Below are 16,109 nucleotides of genomic sequence, written 5' to 3'. Positions count from 1 at the left end.
CAGAGTTTTATCATTCTGTGGCTCTTTCTTAGACAGGGGATGGCAATCAGGGGCAACAGCCAATTTCTTCTGGTTCTATCCTTCTAATCCACAGCTGGAGCCATCTTCCAGCAATTCTGGGACCAATTCTCCGATTGTACTGGCTCCCTTTGTGCAGATTCCTGCAGGCATGTTTGCTGCTGTATAGCATTACTTTTGGGGAAGGGAGGAGGATTAACCTGGCTCTAGATTTCCCTTTTTCCCTTTCACCTTGCTGAGGAGAGAGACTGAGCATAAGACCTCACATACTGTGCACAGAAACCCAGCAGAACCAAGTACAACATGTAAGCATAAACAGCAGCAGAGGACAGGCAAGGCAAGCCCTCATTCTGTAAGTGCTGTGACAGGCCTGGTCCTCAGTCTGTGGGCATGAGAGTTATGATACTACAATGCTGTTGCTCATCTTTATTTTCTAGCTAAGTGACTTCATTTCACTAAATCTCTCCAGCTTTCCATATCTCCATAACCAAGAAACCAGAGGGACAAAAGGCTAAGCAGAATTTATTATTGCTCTTTATTATTATCATATCTTTTGTCTTCTTCTTAAGATTCATGAACCTCCATTCAATTAACTCATCAGAAGCCTGAAAAAGCTAATTGTGCGTTCATATATTTCCACAGGCACGGGCTCATTCCTGTGCCAGATGTCAATAATACCTGATCCATGCAAACGGAGCTGGGCTTGTGGCAGCCTGCTGCCCAATCTAATTAATGTTTTGATTCCAGTTCTCCTAAGTAGGAATAAGTAGGAATGGAGTTTGGGTTTGGCATAATTGTAAGGCCAGGGGCGGGCATGGTGAGAGAGAGGGATCTCAGCTCTGTGTCTGTGGGGCTGAAATCCAAAATGCCAGTACTCTATTCCCAAGGCCCCATATACAGGAAGGCAATGCAAGAGGCTGGTTTTTTGCACAAAGAAGGCTCAGAAAAATCTGCAGTGCACTGCCCAGCCCTAGCAACTGTTTGAAGAGGTGGAAGAGGCTTAATAACTTAACTGAGGATCACACTGTGTCCTTCTCTGGTTTTCTTTGATCATCCTAATGCTGTTGTTACCCCTGGGTCAGACAGTGCCAGACTGGCCACTGCACAATTTCACATGCTGGGCTTCCCAGGGCAGCATCAGGACTTTGGTGGCTTGTGGAAATGATGTTTGTTGGTAAGTGCATAGGGCCAAGACCATGTGCACTGTCACCTCATTGCCTTCTCCAGGCAGGAAGAGTCTCTTTTCTTTGGGGAAGATGCTTTTCTCAGGCCTGGATGAAATTTTATGTTTTCCAAAGCAGGTTGCAGCCAAGCACGGCTTGCTTTTATTTTTGTTGTACCTAGCATTATTAGCACACAGCTTGCTTTCAAAGATAACTATGTGGAAAAACAATAGCATCTTGCCAAACTCCTTCAGTGTACCATTTGCAGGTTGTGCTATTTTATCAGTGTCTTAATATGTACATTGCAATGGTGTGAAAACTCTGTTTTGTGAGCTACAAAGGGAATGAAAATACTGAAGGAAGTCCTTCCCTGCCCTGCCAAAGAGACCTACCTTCTTCTGGTACTTTTCTTTTTCTATCATTGTGCTATATTGTAGGGATCTTGTTTAGCATATAAAAAACTACTGCTGCACTCTATTATCAAAGACATATTTGTTAAAACATGCATATAAAAGGATTTGTAATTGAAGAACAGCTTTGATATATTTAATAGGATGTAAAACTGCCATCCCTTTTTAATAGGAGATGCTTTATGTGCATTAGAAGTAATACAATAATGCTCTTCACTGAGCTCTACCCATTAGCAGACTGTTTTTTCCCTTTCTTTTAGTTAATCTTAAAACTTTAATGTAATCTAAACACATTGACATCTACTTTTTCCTCCCCTCTCTGTACTTGGAAGGGCTTTGAACTCAACTTTGTTTCAAATAAGGGCTAGCAACAAACATGGCATCAATATACAGGGCCCTGGTGCTGCCTGACAGATGGTCCATAAACCAGCACATCTCCTTGCCTTAGGAATGTTAACATTAATGGGAGTGTGGCGGCATGTGCGAGCGAGCACGCCTCAGAGTAACCTTGTGAAGAATGAGCAGCTATAATGGCATTCTTTTCTATATTCCCATGTCTCAAATGTAATCAAATACCAGAGCAGCAGAAATAGAAAATGACAATCAAAACAAAAATAGTAATAGCTTTAATAGCAGTTTCTGTGTTTCAGTCTCGGAATGTTTTACAAGGAAGCATTGTTAAATTCAGGAAATAAGGATGTAAGCTGGTAAAAAGAAAGTATGCTAAATCTGACTGGTGCTTTGGGGTACTTGTGGTTTGGTGTCTCATCTTACGTAGAGCTGTTCTCTATTCCTTTCAGAACTCAGGATCAGGGAATAGTTTTCAAGATGGCTAATCTAAGTTATTTCTTCTGGAAAATCGCAGATGTGTCACTGAACATTATTAGAGGAAATCAGGAAAGAGGCCATTTCTCCTGATTTCTGGTTAAGTGCCTCACCAGCACCCAGCAGTACGTATTAATCCTGATGGTTGTAAGAATATTCACAGAATGCCTGAGATACTTCTGCTTCATGAACAAACTGAGACCATCAAAAGGAAAGTATCTCTCTCTTGTTTCAGAGGCATTACTGTTTTGACCAAATTCAAACTGACTGTGCAACTGCACTTCCTGCTTTTGCTAAGAATATCTTTTGGTTCATTTATTCGTGTGTCCTTTCAACACAAAGAGGTTATGCTAGCAGGAGCTGGACGGCTGTGAGCCATGGGTGCAGTCCTCTGCAGAATAAATTTGTATGTGTTCACCTGGCTTTTGTAGCAAGAGCTGAGCACTGGCATGGCACCCAAGTGGGGTGACATGTTTGAAGAGATATTTTAGTGACTCTAGGGATACTGTTGTCATTCAGGACTGTTTGTAGGAGGGCGTTGTAAATCTCTGTCATCTGATGAATTTTTGGAATAATGACTGTTCCTCTAGGCTGACAAAGTAAGTGGAATGGCAGAAGTGGCCTGCCATCTCTCAAGTGACTCAGCCTGAGCACTCTTTATAGGAATGGCCAGATTCCCTGCTTGGGACTGTAGTTGCCCAGTGCTGCAGCTTCTGCTGCCTCTATTACTTTTTTTCAGCAGTGTTTTTAACCTGGATCTTCTGGCCTGCACTGGAGCCCACAAATAGCCAGAGCAGCAAGTGGATGCATCCATTAAAACAATACAGGTATCTGAAAGACCTGTTAAGTTGTGTATGTAAATATTTGAATGCCTGAATACATTCTGCTAGTATAATTCATGAATGACAGACAGAAAACTCCATTTCATGTAGAGAAAATGACATATTCTTTTCATAAAGGGAGGCAGTGCAAGTCATTCAATTTGCATTTGGATATTGCTATTGTTCAGTAAGTGTCGTGGGTTTGGGTGCATACTGCAAGAATCACACAAGGAAGTATAAATGTTTTCTGAAACTGTTCTCTTTTTATGGATATGGAAATCCAGCTCCCATCTCAGCCAATATATGAATTCTAAAAAAACAGGTGTATTCATTACATGTCTGGCTTATGAAAAAACACAGTATTTTTCTTTTCCAATGAAGCTGGTCTGCAATTTAGGGTGATTTAAGATAGGTTTAAATAGGAATTGAAATTTTTAAAAAGCCAAGGCCGAATTCAGAGGTATTTTCACTGTTTTCTGTGTCAGCAGACTACTTCAGTGAGTACAGTTTAATACTGAGTCAATTAATTGTCATAAATTCCTCAGGTTGAGTTCATTGCTGTGAAGTGCTGACCAGCTACGTTAATCAAACGGATTAAACATTTGGGAAATAAACCCCCAAAACAAATACAAAAATCAGAATGGGATTTAGAAATAGTTGATGGAAGAAGAGAAGTACTACAGTCAATACATCATAAAAATTCTAGTCTGGGTTGTTCATTTTTTTTCTAATTAAAAAAAAAAAAAAAAAAAGCCATACTGGCAGAAGTGGTGCAGAGAAGTCTTGGATAAAGCCCTGCAGTGTGAGTCCTGTGTGAGGCATGAGTTCATCCCAGACCTAGCCAGACGCTACTGTAGAAAATTAAAAGTTATTTACCCATTTCAGTCAGCTTCTGGATTATGCCTTTTCTGATCAAATTAGCTCTTACCTTTTTCTTGCAGGACAAAGTCACCAGCCTGGAGCACATCACCAAACAGAAAACTAATAACAGTTGTCTGCTGGGTGTAGAATGCTTGTCACTGGGACTAAATCCAGTAGTCCCTGTAGATCTCCAGGCCATTGTACACAGATAAATGATGCAGTTCTGCTTTTTGTTCATATTTGGTTCTCTACTCAGGTAGCTAAATTTTCAAAGCAGCCATGAGGGTAAGACCTATTTTCAGTCAAGGATATCAAGTGTAAGTCACTACAGGTGACCTCAGCATTCGTAAATGTAATTTTTAAGTTTTGTAATTTTAAAATGTCAGTATATTTGAAGCAGTTCAGTCCTTTTTAAGAGTTAGGATAAATACTCTACAGTATTTTAATTCTAGTTCAAATGTTTAGCTTTTCTCTCCTCTTCTAATTACACAGTAAGTGTAAAGAAAATATTGGGCCAGAATTAAGTATAAATACACATTCTAATAATCATATGCCTTCTCTATGTGTAGAGGTCATGAAGGACTGAACACAATACTGCATTATTTTAAATATGCTTTAGCAGTTTATTTCAGGAAAAAAAGAAGAAGCAGAATTTACTTAAGACAGAGAACTCTGAAAAAAATAGTTGAAACAAAGCATTCACAAAAGTGTGTATGAACTACAGTGGGTCAACAGCAGACTACCTTGATTTTAAAAAGCAACAAATCCTCTATTTTAAGCAACTGCCTATGGCCTAGTCCACCACATGACATGCGAAGAGAATACATTGGCAGAGCAAGCCATGTTTTAAGTGTGCTTCAAATAACAACTAAATGCTACCTGTTGACCAAATAAATAGAGGTGGATTCCTTAAGAGATCTTTCCGTCTGGAAAAAAAAGGTGTCAATTTACCTTGAAAAGGCATATATAGAAGCAGAAAAGGCACATGTAGCCTTGTCTGACACACATTCATTCCAGCTATTCTAAATATTCCCAAAACACAACAGGAAATGAGCAGTATAATACTGATAATTGTGTTCACAGGAACAATGAAAGCTGCATTTGAAGGTACTAAATTTTCAAGAGGGAAGGGGAAGATATGGGTTCAATGTCAGTTCTCTGCTGAAGCACAGTATGTAGCTTTCTGAAGAACCCACAAGTATTAGCTACACCCACAGAGCAGAGGTATGGCATTTCCAAAATTAGCGCTCCCCTTCACGCGGAATTAGTCTTGTGGGAATTAATTTCTTCCCTCACTCCCTGAAATGTGCAACAAATATATTAACCTTGAAACACCTTTCTGTGTCTCTCCTAAGCTTCACTGAAAATAAATCTAAGAGTCCTAGTCCACATATGTGAGGCTGAGAAGGTAGTGTTAATGTAGTCTGCTTCCACAGAGAAGTTCCACTGAGCCTGACTGCTGCACAGCCCTGGACACACAGAAACAGACTTGGGGCCTCACTTAGGCTGTAGAGCTTGCTGGTTGGTACAAACACATTGGTGCTGGAACTAACTCCTTGAGCAGTTGCTGGTCCCTGAAAGTTACTCTTTTAGCTGTTTTCAGGGTGGTGCTGGGAAGGTGAGAGAAATTCAGCTTCTTACTCAGGCAGGGAAGAGAAGGAAGCTCTCCTTTGATGCAGCATGTCCTACAAACAAAATAAACCACCTGTTCATTTTGCAGATCTGTCCATTGGTGCAGAAATCTGCCCCCTCTGTGAGCCAGTAAAGAAGCAAGACACCAGATTGGGTTGGATTTTGGGAAAAAGTCAGTTGCTGTTCATATGCACAATGGAAATGGAGGTCTCTTGGAAACCAGGACATTTATCTGGGTCATTAAACAGAAGCTGTGGGTCACTTACAGGAAATGGGGTGCTGTGGGTAGTGCCTGGAGAGTAATAATGAGAGCCAGGTAATGGCATTCAGTCAATTACAGTCTTACGTTGGCATTGTCTAAAACGGAAAACCCAACAGTCTAAAAGGCCATAACACTGATTCTGTAGAACATTAAACTATTACTTTATGCTGATGATATCCTACTGTTAATTAAGGATTCGCATGCTTCCCCTCCTGCTTATAATGAATATTGCTCTCTGAGTACAAAGTTATCATTGCACAAAATTAATGACTCTGAGACTGCAGTGATGCAGCTTTCTAGAGTTTGCCCTTCAGCCCTGCTCACCTCATGGAATCATAAGTGGGCACCCAAAAATATAGTACAAATACTTACGGACTGATATTACCAAAGCCTTAGACAATGTAATTAAAAACCATTTAAATCCAATTATCAAGCAGGCAGGAGAAGTTTTGGAGGGATAGCCAGAGCTAAATAAAAGCAAACTCGTGTTATTCAGTTTACCATCCCATCAGGTTGTTAAAGTAGAGATGAGAATATTATGTAAGTCAGCACCCTCAGAGTTACTGTCAAAAATGAGCTCATGGCAGAATTTCCCACTGGCACCAACAGTTACATGTGTTAAGTTTACTTTGAGCATAAATGTACATAAATGCCCATTAAAAAGTTCTAACAATGACTAATAATTTCATTTCTCACCCACATCTAAAAAGAAAAAATGAAAGACTACATTTAGGAGTACTTCACCTGCTACTGAAACTCAGCTGTTTCTTTAAAGGGTACAGAGGTGGATCACACAAGTACCACACTCAGCACACAGAATATGATAAAGCCTAAGCTGTACTGCCAAGTTCGTGTTTACCTGCAGCCCAGGCTTCTGGATGCAGTAAACCAGCAAAGTTTCCTTAAAAGTCACTGTAGAACTTACAAGAACCTACTAACCTTACACTGCAGAATTTACCTACAACAACTACAGCATATTTCAGATGACAGAAATTTCAGGATGCAAAGATGAATTAAAGATGCCACGTGAAACATTCAAAAAGTATTTATAGCTCTTGGGATGAGAAATGTTGCTATTCCCCTTAAATGACATATAATTGGCCCAATTTTACGCACCAAAATCATGCAGATTTTTCTGGCCTTTTCATTCCTAAAAGACATAGTTTTGAATTAAAATTGCTGTGTTTTAGGTAAGACTGTCTTTTTTCTCTTCCTCATACTGTAAACTAATATTGATGTTAAGCAGAGGTTGCATTTCAGTGGTGGCTGGAATAGATAAATCTTTCTGGAAAGCACATGAAATCCTTAGTGATGAAAAGAAATATATAAATATTTTTTTTGGACTGGCTTGAAAAATTAAATCATGACAGACAACCTGATTTGAACTCTATCCCATGTCTTTTTCGCCATTCAACATGTTCTGTGGAATTAATTTTATCTCTGAAAAAAAGCAAGTTCCATTCCAACAAGTGTGCTCAGATTCTTACAATCTATTGTGGGATTAACCAGGTGGGGCCAGATAGCAGAAAGATTTTGATGGGGAAATGGTCAAAGCTGTTGTGCATGACAGCTGCCTACCAAAACAGAAAGCTCAAGTGTGCCAGAAAAGGCAGTGATACATATTTGTGATAAGATGGGGGCTGTAAATAAAAGATGTCAGTGAAAGAACAGTCTGGACAGCAACAGGTACGTGGAGAAGGTGCTGCTGCTATGAGAACATGCGCTATGAAGATTAATGGCTATGAAAAGTGCATTATCCTAACAGCCCTACAGCAAACACATGCAAGATAGTGCTGTAAATACTTAAAGTGGCAAAAAAAGTTCAGCAGGTGGGAGCTCCCATTCCAAACTGCAGCCTGAGAGGTGTGCTTTTCTGCTTCCCAGATACCCACATTCTCTGAATTATATTCTTAGCAAATTTCTGCATGGGAACTTGTCAGCTTTCTGCACAGGCATTTGAGCTTCACAGAGTGAGTGCCCAGAGTTCAAGGCACAAGAATATCTAAATTGACAGACACACAATAATCAAAGATCTCTAACATGTTAACATTATTTAAAGACTATGGAACAATTTAAACAGCCTCAAGGACATAGTTTCTCGTTCTGATCCAGGTTTGGTTGCAGTAAACAAAAGGTCTTCTCATAGATCACTATGAGAAGATAATAATCATACTTTGATTAAAGTAATAGACAAAAGAAGTGGGAACGAATAGAGACAGCTTAGTGCTAGACTTCCTTCAGAGCTATTTGGGGTGAACTAGTTCAGCTTATTGGTAAGAGGTTGTGCACAAAAAGTCTGCTTGTGTTCCTAAATTACTCAAAGTTATTAAACAAAAAATAATTCCAAGTACTTGCAGAAAAATATATCAGAAACTGGCAGATAAAAATCATAGATGATGGTTAGGTTCAATAAATGCAAACTAAAGCATGAAGAAAAAAAGTAGTAGCCATGCATACTCAGTGGTATGCTCTAAATCACTTAAGAAAGAAACACAACTGTGCTGGTCTAAGAAGTCAAAAATTAGAGGAAAGGCAAAAAGACCAGAACATGTGACAACACTTACATATTAATGCTGTTTTATAAGTCTAATATGTGCCTGCACTCTAAATACCCACTGCAGTTCTGGTCCTGGTCTTGCCTTGGCTGACACCCCATGTGTGAGGACACGAGGCTTGACTCCATTTTGCTCAGAAGGCTGATTTATTATGTTATATAATATACTAAAATACTACATTAAACTATACTAAAAGAACAGAAAGAGAGGAAGGATCAGAAGGCTACAAAGACCAAGAATAGAGTAGAATAGAATAGAATGCATAACAAAAACTTGTGACTGCTCACAGCCTTGGCACAAGTGGCTGTGATTGGTCACTAGTTGAAAACAATCCACATGGACCAAAGGAAGATGCACCTGTTGCATTCCACAGCAGCAGATAGTCATTGTTTACATTACTTTCCTGAGGCTCTCAGCTCCTCAGGACGGGAAAAATCCTAGGAAAGGATTTTTCATAAAATATCATGGCTACAGTCCTGGTCTCAGCAAGGATCAAAGAGTAACTGGAAAGAGTCTGGAGATGGATTATAAGACTAATCAAAGGAATTGGACAGCTTCCTGTCCGGGAGTGATGATAGACTAGGCTTTGGTACTACACTAAGGAGATGACTGAGGGGGTTTATGAAGAAAAAATATCTCAGCTGGCAGAGTAGGGGAATAAAATGGTTACTATTTGGTGTTTCTCAGAATACAAGAATCAGAGGCTTCTACATTTCATGTTCAGCATTCAGATTAGAAAAAACCCAGACCAATATTTTTACATATGCTGCATATTCAAACCCAGGAGCTACTTGCCACACACTGCTGAAAAAATTCAGCATATTCGCCAGTACACCATCAATTCACATGGGTACAAAGTGTAATTGTACAAACTCATACAGGACAACAGCTCAAGCCCATGAAAAGAAAATGTCACAGCTAACTCAGGAGACCTCCAAGATACTAGAGGATCACTGGAGGCTGCAAAGATATTACTGTACACTTACTTTCTTTGCCTTGGTGTTACCTACTTGTGTGAAAGGGAGCTCTGGTGTGACCCAAAAAAGCTGTTGCCTTGGCAGATGAGGCATTTGGGTGTGCTTAGTCAAGCTGAGCCCAAGTCCTTCTGCAGCACATATTTCACACTACAGCTCTTGGAGCATTACTCTGTGCTCATGGGCATAGCATGACCAGCTGAAAACTATGGTAGGAAATTGCCTACAGTGGTTCTGTACACCATGGAGGTTAAAAAAATGAAAAGCCAGAAGATAGTAAGAGTAGAAGATAGTAAGTTTAAGGGGACAGGAACAGATGGAAACACAAGACTAAGGTTTAAGCCTTAAACTGTAAGTACAGCAGAGATGGAGTGTTAATCTGGCTGTGGAAACAACCAGCCTACATAAATTCTGCTGGATACTGACTGAAGACACAGCCAGGAGAGAGCTTTCTAGAAGAGAAGAAAATCAGGAGCACACCGTCTGCATTTCTGCTCTGCTAAGGAAATTATGCTGTGAAACATCAGCTAAACTGCTAGAACTGAACTTAAATCAGAGACTAGTTTCTCATCTCAAATAAATCAGGGTGGCAGTAGCAAAGAGAGAGAATCAACTATTTGACAGCTCTTCACCAAAGTCAATTCACTTTAACACTGCTTTACCTGAATTGTCTAGTGTTACAAAAATCAGTGTGGGTGTATTAAATTTTATCTATCCCAGTCAGCCAGCCTATGTTTTTTGTTTTGGTTTTTTTTTCACCAAAAAGCCCTGAATCACCACACTGCAAACAGTCTCTGAATAGCCTCATCAGACATTTGAGTTGTCTTTGTGGCTTTGGTTGTTTATGACACTAACAAGAACTAAAGTTGCTAGAGACTGGGCCATGGTGTTTTATTTTAGAGTACAGAGCACAATTTAGGGTGAGTATTTTGGAGTCTTTCCATCACCAGATTTCTGTGCTGGAGCACCCTGTGGTAGACATGGCAGCATGAAGCTAGGGCCTTTCAGAGACACAAGAGGCCAATGGACCTCTTGGCCCTGTTTCTTGAGCTACCTCCAAATTTTCTCACAGGTTTTGGAAGCTAAACTCTTGATCTCTGTTTGTTGGGGGTTTTTTTACCTCATCCTCTGTCTTGTTGACTTAAATTGCAAATTCTCTGGGGCCTTGGTCTAGGTCTCCAGATACTATCATACTACAAACAATATATAATAATAATATCATATTTGATCAGCTGTCTTGTAATGGCTTTTTTTCTTCTGGGCTTTATTTTTTTTTTATTTGATTGCATCCTTGCCCTAATTTCAAAGAAGGAAAATAATAGATTTTCTAGAGAACAATCCCAAAAGTCCTATCTACGGCTGATCTGCAATTCAATATAATGGTTCTTTCCTTTTTCATTATTTTTTTCCTTTCAGATTTGAATAATATCATTTGTGTGATGTTACTCAATTTCTCTGTTTTAATTTGAAATCCTATTTTTAATCAATTAGGAAAAAATGACCTAATTAAGGAGTAATTTAGGCCAGCAACTTAAACATTGTTTTATAAAGTAGCTGCATTTAATTGGAAATGTGCTCAACTACTGCATTGCATTAGCAAGTAATTTGGAAGACACAGTCAATGGGATCCCCTGACTGCTATTTCAGAAATGATAGTGACAAAGCTGAAGTCCACAGCAGTCTGATGAACTTGGCTTTTACTAATAGCTTTGCTATGAGCCTAAAGGTCCAAGCAACTGCAGCCTCTCGTTATACAAGACACAAACACACAGTGACTTCTGGCTCCTGGGAGTCAGCACTGAAGAGTTCTGAGATGACTTCATGGATATAGAGCTCAAGAGCCAGGAACACAGAGAGGGAAGCCAGCTTGCTCACCCCCCATCACTAGTCAGTGGCAAAGGTAGTAATAGCCCTTGGCTGCCAGAGTGTCCCCAACCAGAGAAGTAGGCTGTGGCTAATAACATTCCTTAAAAACTCCACAACACCTTCTTCTTTCTGTATTTCCCCTTAGTTGGTAGAGATCCTAGCATCAGAGTTGTCAGAACTTTCCCTAAAAATGCCCACGTGCCACAAAGGGAGGAAGGTTGTTTAAAAGCTCACTAGCATACTTTAGGAAAGAAATTCAACTTTGACACTCAGAGGATGTGTTACAGGTCACAGCGCTGCACTGGTTGCCATTAGTGTCAGGACAGCTCACTTCCTTCTATCTGGACTTGTCTCTCCACTGGTGCTTTTCATTGGGGCAGCACTACAATACAGATGGTTTTAGCATCAGAAAGAGAACTTGTCTGACACTTTTGTGCTGTCTATGCCATGTTTCATTCTCATTTACTATTGGTGGCTTTAGCATTGTGTACTTACAGTAGTGCAGTGGAAAAAACAATTATGACTCTGCTGTGGGCATCAACACACTCTTGAAAGGCCACTGGTTTCCAGCTGATCACCTAAGGTTTCTTCACTGTGGAGTGGGTATTGCTAGACACACTTATCAGCGCATTATTTATTCATGCTGGCTCAGAATTTTTCCTCAGATAACAGCTCTCAGGGAAACACTTACAAAGGCCTTCCACACTGACAGAGCCCTTGCCACGTGTTACTGATTCATGACTGGGAACAACAGCATTGTATTCCATTTTAAAAAAATACCCAGAGGGTGCTTGCAGGCTCAGATCACTTCAGTTTTATACTAATACTTTTTGTCATTTAGTTTCATGTCAGACCATTATTTTTTGAATCTTTTGGTTGAAATCTGAGTGACAGAGGCAAGAGAGGTTGCCAAACACTTGGTACCTAAGTGGCTGTAACACCAAGGAAGCTACAGGAAGCCACAGAGCTGCTGGCCCAAAACCCCAACAGGAGCACATGCAATTCTTTTTGTTCTGCAAAGGGGACACTTGGTGGTCAGGAGAGAAATTTGGCATTTGGGCAATTTAGTCCTCAGCTTCCAATGCCTTACTTCAGGCAGGAAACAGTCTCCTTTGGCCAAGCAAAGCATGGAACAGCAGACTGTAAAACTCACTGAGGGCAAGAAGTACAGCAAGGCTGGTGCTCTGCATATCACCTCTAAAATCAAGTGTGCCTGGATAAAAGAACTCACAGCTTTTGTAGTCAAATATTGAGTTCCCCGGGAGATCTCTGTGAGGAAAGCACGCCTCCTGCACCTTCCTTTAAGTCAATAGTAGCAATACATTATCAGATTGCCTGTTTTCCCAGATACATTAAATCTAGTATGGCAAAGGTGAAAATGTTAGCTGTTTGCAGCCTGACACAGAGTCAGCAAAATCCTGGGCCCTTCAAAAGTATCAGGCTTGTTTTTAAATCCTGTCATACTCCGGGGGAGAGGATATCCAGACACCTCACCTGGTGGGCTCCTTCAGTGACAGCTTCCTTTCAGCATTCAGGGAGCAAGAGCTTGGGAAAAATCAGTGCAGAATCCCAGTCTTGCTGAGCTGTATTCACATGAAACCACCACACAAACAGGATCTCTAGACTTTCAAAGAAGTTTAGTGCAAGATACATTTTGCCCTAATCTATGCTTTTACATGAATGGGATAAATTTTCCCACCTTCTGGAGATGTCAACTTCCCTCACCTTAGTTATTGAGGGAGAAGTTTCTATTCCAGTGTGCACTCACATATTAAATAATTAAAACTTGACCATCCAGATTCCACCAAAAGAGCTTGTAGGAAAGACAGGGTGTGTTTGAAGTGTAAATTACAAGTATTCAAAGAAAAATATAATCAATATTTGTTTGCCTTCAACCCAAACACAAACACACTAAACTGTCCTGTCCTACAGGGCATGCAAGTGTTTCCTGCCACAGTAACACCACCAGTAACAACCATCAGCATGGTGAGACTGTAATACAGCTGAGCACAAGTGTCTAAATTGCAGGAACTGCAGTTGGAAAAGAGAGAGTCTTGCATCCTAAAAATAGGATAAATAATGGGAGGTGAGTTCCCATCCCTTCACTTTTTGGGGAGAGCTGAGAAGTGTAAAAAATGAAGGGGTAATAAGGTAAAATATGGAAGAAGAACATAATGAACTTCTCTTCCAGCTTTGCTTCTGGAAGAGCTCTTGAATCTGATTTTAAGGACCTCAGCCATGGAAAGCACCAAGTGCTGCTTCAGTGTTAGCTACACAGCATCAGCCTCATTCACACTCGTGGCTAATTTAGAATAAGACTGTTAAAGACTAATTATTTGAATAAGTAATGTTAACGCCAGATAGTGATTAAGCGCTAACCATTGGTAGTGTATATTTGCTAATGAATGTCAATCTAGAAAAATGCTGTTTTGAAGTTGGAAACCCACTTGATTTATCAGATGTTTAAACACTCCAACCACAGCAGTTGCTAATTCCCTCACTGAAATACTTATATGATGTGTGGATATTCATTTATAATAAGTTGCTACATTCCAAATGACCATCAGAAAATTCAGTACACAAACCCACTGAAATTAAGGAAGAATTTCAAGCCCAAAGCTCTCTGCATCCTTTTCATGTACCTCAAAATTGAGCATTACTACTGCATCAGCAAGCCTAGCAACTTTCAGACTTTGTGATAATTTGGTGCATGGATTAAAAACCCAGTTGGATTCCCTCTGCCTAGAGCCTTTGGACCAGAATTTCTTCCATCAGCTTTAGAAGCCAAGGTTTTTGATGAAGAGCATAGAGGGAGACTGCTACCTCAGCAAGTGTGACTCTAGTGCTGGATAATCCACTGTGGAGACACATAATTCTGTTTTGCAGCACACAGAACCTATATCTGACCATCCTGTGCTAAAGCAAAGGTGTTCTAACAAAGGACAAATGCAATCAAAATGACATTATCCCAGTGGTATAATGACTGTCATGGTACAATGCCTGCTGTACAATCTCCTGACACAGAATGGGAATGGGCTCACGTGAACCTTCACCAAGAGGATTGGATATCAGTAAAAAAAGGTGTAACAGGAAAAAACATCTTGATGCCAAAGCCAGTTAATAGATATTATATAATATTACAATACTTATTATATAAATATCTATTTATGTTTTGTTTGCTTGTAATTGTGGGTTTGTTTGGTTTGTTGCTTTTGGTTGTTTTTTGGTTTTTTTTTAAACTAAGGGAAATTAACTACTCAACAAAATCATGAAGAGAATAGGAAATTAGAAAAATACAATGGTCCTTGATTAATGGAATAGGATAAGCAAGTCAGTTGTCCACTCTGCCCTTGAAATCAATGAGTTACCACAACTCTCAGCAAAGGAGAGAGGTTGTTGGGGTTTTTTTTTCCTTAAAAGTAAGAGCAATCAGTGCTGATTAATCAGCACCAGACTAGACATTTAAGAGGGTCCACAACTGCAACTGTAAGCACTTATAAATTCCTGTCTTGACTAAACGTAATGATGTTTTACAGAATAAGAACTACATACTTAGTATCCAAAGTCTCATAGTCTGGCTTAGTTCTGTTTGCTTTATATTGGGAAGGGAAGGCTGATTTTTACATGCCAGCTCTCACTTCCAAAGTTCATTTAAAACCACTTGTTTCTAACCAGTAGCATGTAAGTTGGCATCATAGCTGAATTTTCCCTTGTTCAACTGAAAAAATTTGACACTGTATCATTTTATTCCTACTTGGAACACAAGAGCTACTTAAAAACTGCACTTAACATTGAACATTTAGCAATTAAAAATCCCCTGTACAAGCCTAGACCAAAGAGAAAGGACAGGAAGAAATGGGAAGAAAGGCTGCATTTATGTTGGAAGTAATCCAGCTTGGCAGATGAGCAGTTTCCCTCCCATAACAGTGAGGTGCTGCTTCTACCTGCCTTCACGAGGACCAGCTGCAGTGATGGGTACTGATTAGAAAGCCTGAACAGTGCCAGGGGGTGGCATTACAGGTGTCAGGCTGAGTCAGAGAAATGTGCTCTGAATGGCTGGTGCCAGAATGCAATTATTTAAGAGGTAAAAAAACCCAATAGGAATAAACCCAAGTGAAAGAGGATTAGATGGTGGACAAGATTATCCTATAAACAGGCCCTCACTTTTGCTTCCTTTTAATTCAGCTGGGGGCCAAGGAAACCCATGTTTCCAGTGCTAATGGGCCTTGTTGAAGGCATTAAGACATTTTATAAAGAATGAGAGGCTGAGGGATTAGGAGTGACGGGAATTCACTGAGCGTTCATGAATTAGCATCAAAGGATGTCTGCCTCCATGGGAAGTTAAAAGCAGGGCTAAATGGAGATACCATTATAGGAGGAAAATGGCAGGGACATTTTTTCAGTTAAAAACAATATTGTTATTATATAAGTACAGCTCATTATACATGTATGTTAATTTCTGTCCTGAACTTCAAGATATAAAGCAGACTGAGAATTTCTATTCACTCTTGCTTATCATGGAAGTACAGGGGATATTAACTTTGGTAAGAGGATTACTGGATGCTCAGGGTCTGGGTCTAGAGTGGGACTTCATGGCATGATTGCAGCCTACATAGCCCATACAAACACTAAATGCTGCAGCTGTGTGTGCTAAAGAAAGGCAGAAAAATCCCAAATCACCTTTATTTCAGGAAAATGGCTAAAAAAAGCAGGCCTGTTAGA

At 39.9% G+C, this 16,109-nt stretch overlaps 1 protein-coding gene across 1 annotated transcript in view; it reads right to left on the bottom strand.

Moving 5' to 3' along the window:
* Positions 1 to 4,697: 4,697 nt before the first annotated feature.
* CENPC (centromere protein C) overlaps positions 4,698 to 16,109 on the bottom strand; it is a 200,740-nt gene continuing 189,328 nt past the window's right edge. Inside the window, exon 20 of the mRNA XM_064419265.1 lies at positions 4,698 to 5,783. The gene's annotated coding sequence lies outside the window, so the exon portion shown is untranslated. The remainder of the gene's footprint in view (positions 5,784 to 16,109) is intronic.

Source organism: Passer domesticus, chromosome 4 (assembly GCF_036417665.1).
Source record: "Passer domesticus isolate bPasDom1 chromosome 4, bPasDom1.hap1, whole genome shotgun sequence".
Taxonomy (NCBI): Eukaryota; Metazoa; Chordata; class Aves; order Passeriformes; family Passeridae; genus Passer; species Passer domesticus.
The sequence above is the reverse complement of the archived record's forward strand: the minus strand, read 5'-3'. Positions and strand labels throughout refer to the sequence as shown.